The sequence below is a fragment of the Neophocaena asiaeorientalis genome, unplaced genomic scaffold (genome assembly GCF_003031525.2).
Source record: "Neophocaena asiaeorientalis asiaeorientalis breed wild unplaced genomic scaffold, Neophocaena_asiaeorientalis_V1.1 scaffold118, whole genome shotgun sequence".
Taxonomy (NCBI): Eukaryota; Metazoa; Chordata; class Mammalia; order Artiodactyla; family Phocoenidae; genus Neophocaena; species Neophocaena asiaeorientalis.
The window spans coordinates 1,986,187-1,992,639 of NW_020175528.1; the positions used below are offsets into that span (position 1 = coordinate 1,986,187).

A 6,453-nucleotide genomic window follows, 5' to 3' on the forward strand; every position below is an offset into this window, starting at 1 on the left:
ACCACCAGCTGGGACCCAACATTTGAAAGAAATGACCCCCAATACGGTATCATATCAAGTTCAACTGCACGTCTCTCGGGTGTCTTAACAGGGAGTTACAGAAATCAGTCAAGTGCTCTGTGGCTCTCCAGTAGCTCTGAGAACGCTGAGAACCACGGGACAGGGAAGGGGTGGGGAGAGACGCTGCCCGGGCCGCGACCTCGCCAGGGCGCCTGCAGGCCACTCAGAGACAGCAGGGTGAAGGTCTAGAGTTGACACACAGGGCCGGATGTGGTGGGAGCCAGAAGGGAAACGTGGAGTAGCCTGCGGGGGGGAGGCAAGGTGGTGAGAATCGTGACAGTTTGGATCAGTCACCGGCAATGGTGGACCCCAAACACTCGCGTCCAGCTCAGCACCGGCCCCCGGGTGGCGCCGGGTCAGGCACACGGTCCACAGGCACCCACACTAGGGCTCCGGGACGTTTCTGTGTACCCGGCCTAGGCGTGCGTCCATGCATCTCTGATCCCGAGTCCCGCGTTGTTACGCACGCAGAGGCCCTGCGCTCAGGTGGCCGCGGTCCCCGCGCACTCAGGGTGCCCGTGACCGTGACTTTCGCACGCTGGGATCTCCGAAGACTGGCCCGTCTCTGGGGCCTGTGTTTGACCTCCTCCAATCAGTGTCCTCTCCGCAGTCCCTCTGCTCCCTTCCGGCCACCCGGGCCGCACCGCATCGCCGCCTCCGGGGCGGAGCTCCAGGGCGGCGAGGCCACTAGGGGGCGCTGCGCACCGTCGCGCTGCCCCGAAGTCGTTGCGCGCCGCCCTCGCCTCCCCCTGCGCCGGATCGCTTCCACTCCCCCACGCCCACGCGACCGGATCCCAGTCCCCGCCTTCTCATCCACCGCCCCCTCTCCTAGCCCCAGCGCCCCTAACCCGGCCTACGATTCCGCCGCCCTTTCCCCAGGCCTTTGCCCTGCAGCCTCCGGTGGGTGCCTCCCTTCACCCGCGCTGCGTCCTGCTTCTCCACCTCCAGCCCCGCACCTCGCCTGCCTCCATCCGCGGTCCCGCCCCTCCAGCCCGCTCCTGCCCGGCCCCCGCACCCCTGCCGCCTGATTCCTGCCGGAACTGGAGCTCGCAGGATCCCCCTTCGCCGGCCGTGGCGAGCCAGCTGGTCTCCAGGTAAGGAGGCTGCGGTGATGGCAAGTTCTCTGCCGTCTTCCTCGGGGGGTGGGGTCGGCTCCTGCCGGCAGCTACCTGCGCCCGGTAGTCCCGGGGCCCAGCGGAGGGGGCCGCTGCGTCCGCAGGTTAACATTCCAGGATGCTCAGGTTAGGACTGCGTGGTTTACAGCCCCCGGCGTTGTTTTTGCTCGAGAAATTGCTTAAGTCGCAGTCTTTTAAAGAAACCGGCTTTGTTACACACACGAAATTGGTTTTGCTTCGAGCTGGTGGCCTTCTTGGCGGCTGCAGCGGTCTTTCAAGGTGTAAGTGTGGGTGGTTAAAGGATTAGCAGTGCCGGAGGATGTGGAGCCATATATTCCCGTTTTGGCGGGGCGTTTCGAGGGGAGGGAGGACATCCCCTCCTGGGTGGCCAGTGCCTTCGTGGGAACACAAGGATGCTTTGTAAGCATTCGAAAAGTAAAATCAGGAGAGATGTGGAATCAGATCGCGTGCGAATGGGCAAGTGTGGGGTGGACGGCCAAGGGAGCCTCAAGAAGGCTCCACAACTTGGGGACATTTGTTGCTGTTTGCAGAAGGCCCGCGGGTGAACCCGAGTGTGGAGCAGGCAGTGCCCAGCCAGCCTCACAGACGTGACGTGACGTGACTGCGGACGGAGCTTGGCAACAACTCCTCCTCGGAGGTGTTGGTGCCCCGTCAGGACATCTGTGCGAAGAGGATCTAAAGCAGGTGGTTTGAAAAGCCTCGTGTTCCCTGGAGAGAGGTGGAGATGCAGGGTGACAGCCAGAAAGCCAGTGCATGAACCTGCCCCATCCCTTCTCCTGGCTTTCAGTAAGTCTTGGATTAAGTTAATTGCCTATTTTAGAGAAAGGACTTGTAGGAGTTATGTCTCTTCTACAGATTAGCTCCTGGCCAGCCCACCCTCACTGATGATGCTTGGGAGGCTACTTTTGGGCACCAGGGCCTAGATGGGCCACCTGACCTGTGGAGCACTGCATTTGGAGCATTTGCAGAACTGCGATATCTGCAACTCTTTCTTTTTAGTGATTGGCTCGAAGAGTAATTAGCTCAATATTCGTTCACTGTTGAGTAGTGAATTAGTAAGTAATTAGCCCAAGGTCACACTGGGGCTGGGTAGGCTCCCTCTGAGTGTCTACACACTTCTGTGGGTATCCCCTCAACCCTCGCCAGGTTGCTGTGTGATGAGTTGTTGAATGTCAGATGCCCCACTGCCCAGGATAACCTTCAGCTGTGGGGTGGAACCATCTTTGTGGCCCCAGACCCAGCCTGGCACCCTCTGAGTGACAGGTACTCAGTGTTTGTCTAGTAAAGAAGTGGGTGTCTTCCCTGAATCCAGGCTGAGTCCATTACGCATGGTTTTCCATTGTGCTGCACTGTTTCCAAAACGTTGTCCTTCGATTTATCAGATTTTAAAGAAATACCTTATCTCAACAGAGACATTCATTTCCGTGTCTGTTGGGGGCAGAGAGCTCAATTTATGGGTCAGGCTTTGACAGCTGGGTCTCTGACCTCAGAGGGCACTCCAGAATTTCCATGAAGCAAAGCAGTTGTCCTCATGCCACAGCTAGGGTGAGGTGAGGGGCACTGTGGGCAGCTAAGGCTTCCTGCTGAGGGGTGCGTCCTCCACAGCTTAGCCTCTAGGGCCCTGAGCTGTGGCCGCGGCCCGCTTCAGCGTCCCTCATCCCTGCGCATGGTGGGGGAAGCCACTTGCGGAGCCCTGCTGGCTGCTTCAGACCACAGCATCTTCACTCCAGTGGATGCTGCCCACACCAGGGAGAGCTGGGAGCGCCTCTTCTTGCACTTTTTGGGCAATCTGATTTGCTGTGCTATTGCGGGGGAGGGAGGCTGGTGTTTGGGCAAGATGTTCCTGTCTGTGGGAGGTGGCCGTGACCCACTGGCAGGTAGATCAAAGTCTAGCTCTTTGGCCTCTGTCAAAGGCCAGCTCTGGAGAGAACGGCCAGAGGATAAAGGGGTGGGAGCAACCTGTGTCCCCTTTTCTCTGGAGTATGGAAAGGGCTGGAATTCAGAATGTCCCTTTGATGTGGGAACCTGCACTGCCCACAGGTTCACAGCTGTCATGGGCTTATCTTCCTCACCTGGACCGTCTGTGTCTCCAGGTCTGGCTCATACCCAGGATAACTGCAGCTGGTGAAAATCTGTTTTCTAGAAGACATTTAATTAATGCCTGCAGTTTGTGAGTGAGAAAGAAAGGGGGGGGGAGGGAGAGAGGAAGAGAGAGAGAGAACTTGCTCTATGGAGGGGGTAGGAAAAAGGGTAGCAGAATAGCCAAGGTCCTGAAAACTCACGGAGGTAGACTTCAGCCTCGGGACGAGGCTCTGGGCTGGTGGATGAGGACATGGGCCCACATTCAGGTGGAGGGGTTGCCATTCAGAGCAAAGTCACTGTGGTCGGAAAAACGGCCCCACAGTTACCTGGAATAAGGTGTGCTGGGCCCACTGTTCTGCTTCCTAGAAAGCCTTGAAAGCCAGGTGTGGGCTGTGAGAGCACTGAGCCATTTGAAGGTTTGGATGAGGGTTGCGCCCCTTTGGAAAAGGTGGCTTGAGTGATGCCATTGGTCTGGGGGAGGCAACTCACACCTGAGATGCTGAGGGGAGCGTTCAGGCTGGTGGCCAAAAGAGATGCGGCTGGGAGGGTCTGTGCCCCTGCACTTAGGGGGTGGAGAACAGGCAACAGCTGCCTTCTGGTAGGATGGTGGGCCTGTTGGCAGAAGCAGCCTCCTGCACACTCTTCTTGAGCCTGCTGGGCAGCCTTGCGGATGGTGTAGGGCCTGCTAAGGCCCCTCAACCTGGAGATCCTGCAAGGCAGCCATGAGGAGGCACTTGTGAACTGGGAATGACCTGTAGGTCTGCTCTGAGTCCAAAAGGCAGGAGGACCAGGGTGGCCTAACTGAGCCACAGACTCCAGGATAGTAAGTAGCCTTCATCCCTAGAACCAGGAGGCTGCTCCGAATCTTCTTGGGCCTTGGTTAGGGAGGCCACTGGCTTTGGAAAAGAAACAGGGCTATCAGTAATGAAGAGAGGAGATATTGCAGGAGCATGGAGGATGTTAATGGTTAAAAAGGCATTGAGGGCTTCCCTGCTGGCGCAGTAGTTAAGAATCCTCCTGCCAATGCAGGGGACATGAGTTCGAGCCCCGTTCCGGGAAGATCCCACATGCCGCGGAGCAACTAATCCTGTGCGCCACAACTACTGAGTCTGTGCTCTAGAGCTTGCGAGCCACAACTACTGAGCCTGTGCACCACAACTACTGAGCCTGCGCTCTAGAGCCCACAAGCTACAACTACTGAGCCCTCGTGCCACAACTACTGAAGCCCACGTGCCCTAGAGCCTGTGCTCCACAAGAGAAGCCACCGCAATGAGAAGCCCACGCACCGCAATGAAGAGTAGCCCCTGCTCACCGCAACTAGAGAAAGCCCGCGCGCAGCAGTGAAAACCTGACACAGCCAAAAGTAAATAAGTAAATAAATAAAATTTATTAAGAAAAAAAAAGGCATTGAGAAAGGACTTGGAGGAGCCTAGTTATGTGGTTCCTGCAGCCAGGAGGCAGCCTTCACCCATATCCTCTACTCCGCAAGGAGTATCTGGGATTCATCCCTGCATTCTGGGCCCTCCCTCCCTCCCTCCCTCCCGGTCCCTCAGCCCCACCCTCCTGCACTGCACACATTGATTGAGCCACCTCTGTGCTGGTACTAGGGTGGAGGAGAGGTTGGGCAACTCAAATATCTAGTGGTAGCAACTTAGGAACTTGTAAATTCTGTGTGTATTTGCGTAGTCACTTCCCCAACGTATGTGTTCATGTTTCCGTATTATGAGGCATCCTTTTGTCGTCTGCTTGCCACTCTCTCTGTCTCTGTGTATAACCGACTTCCTTAGAGAGAGCCACAATCAACAGCATAGAAACCAGAGCTTTAAAGAACAGACTAAGATGAAAATTATTGCCCCGGGTTCTGACACCGCCTGCCCCCTCCTGTCCTCTCCTCTCCTGTTTGTGGTCAGACTCATCATTTACACCCAATTTACAAATAGTTGGAATACTATTTGAGCTACCCCTCAATTACATGGAGACGTGTCTTGCCAGCTAACAGAAACCACAGCTTACTCTCCTAGACCCACCTCATTCTTGGACCTAACACCAAACTTCAGGCCTTCAGAGATAGAGCAGTATCATTTTGAGCTTTTTAACTATAAAGCTCAGATGAAGCTCTGTTTGCTGGTTGTGTCGGCTGCTAATATAGGAGAATTTGAAGTTAGAATAAGACATTTACTGCCTTGTCAACTCTTTATGCTTCTAAAATGAAAGGAGCAGTTGGATTAAGGTAGGGGATGTAGAAATGTCTGGAAACTCAGAAGTGATAACAGAGGGACAGAGTCTTACAGAAATAAATTAAGCTGTAAACATTGTTACTGAAATGTGGAGAGAGATAAATAGGAACTACGGTAGAAGTATATGCAAATACAGAATTCTGACAAGTATAGATCGATAGGTAATAGAATTTCTGGTCCGTCATTTTATTGAAATATATTAATTATTATGGTCATATATTATGCTTATGTAGTAGCTTACCATTTAAATAGGCAACTGTGTCCATGATCTTGTTCAGTCCTTCTAACAAGTCTGGGATCTTCTTAGAGATGGGGACATTGGACCACAGAGTATTTATAAGAGCTCCCCTAGAATTCAGGTCTCTTGAGTGGAGAAATACTATGTACGTGGATTTCCTGCTACAGTTGCTTGATAACTCAATGTGGTTACACAGTTATTTGAAAATTACAGAACATCTTTACGATGTTCTGTAAGCCGAACAAACAAAAACAGTGTATGCTTAGCGCCATCAGAAACTGTCTGGAAGGATTTTTCAGGGTTTGTGGATGTCAGAGGTTCTCTCTTTTATTTAATTTTTTTTAATCGAAGTATAATTGATTTACAGTGTTGTATAGAGGTTCTCTTTTGATGACTTCCTAATACAGAAGTTCCTGTGAGTGTGTCCTCAGCACAGTGGGGTGGTTCAGCGTGTAGGCTCTGAAGCCAGATTGGCTTTAAATCCTGGACTGTACCCTTGGACAAGTTACGTAACCTCTCTGTGCCTTGGTTTCTTCTCTTCTGTGAAATGGAGGTGATGATAATACTTCATGGTATTGTGAAGCTGAAATGAGATAGTGCCTGACAAGGACTTAGAACACGTAGTGCATGCTTAAATGTTAGCTGTTTTTCGTTTGTTTGTTTTCGTTTTTTCTGTTTTTTTTTTTTTTTTTTTTTTTTA

The 6,453-nt window shown here is 53.1% G+C and overlaps 1 protein-coding gene across 8 annotated transcripts in view; it reads left to right on the forward strand.

The window, feature by feature from the left end:
• Window positions 1–944: 944 nt before the first annotated feature.
• PXYLP1 (2-phosphoxylose phosphatase 1) overlaps window positions 945–6,453 on the forward strand; it is a 68,438-nt gene continuing 62,929 nt past the window's right edge. For 5 of the 8 annotated variants that reach the window (XM_024769053.1, XM_024769054.1, XM_024769055.1 and 2 more), the window contains exons 1-2: window positions 945–1,154; window positions 1,727–1,982. The gene's annotated coding sequence lies outside the window, so the exon portion shown is untranslated. The remainder of the gene's footprint in view (window positions 1,155–1,726; window positions 1,983–6,453) is intronic. The other 3 variants (XM_024769056.1, XM_024769058.1, XM_024769063.1) reach the window with 1 other exon arrangement.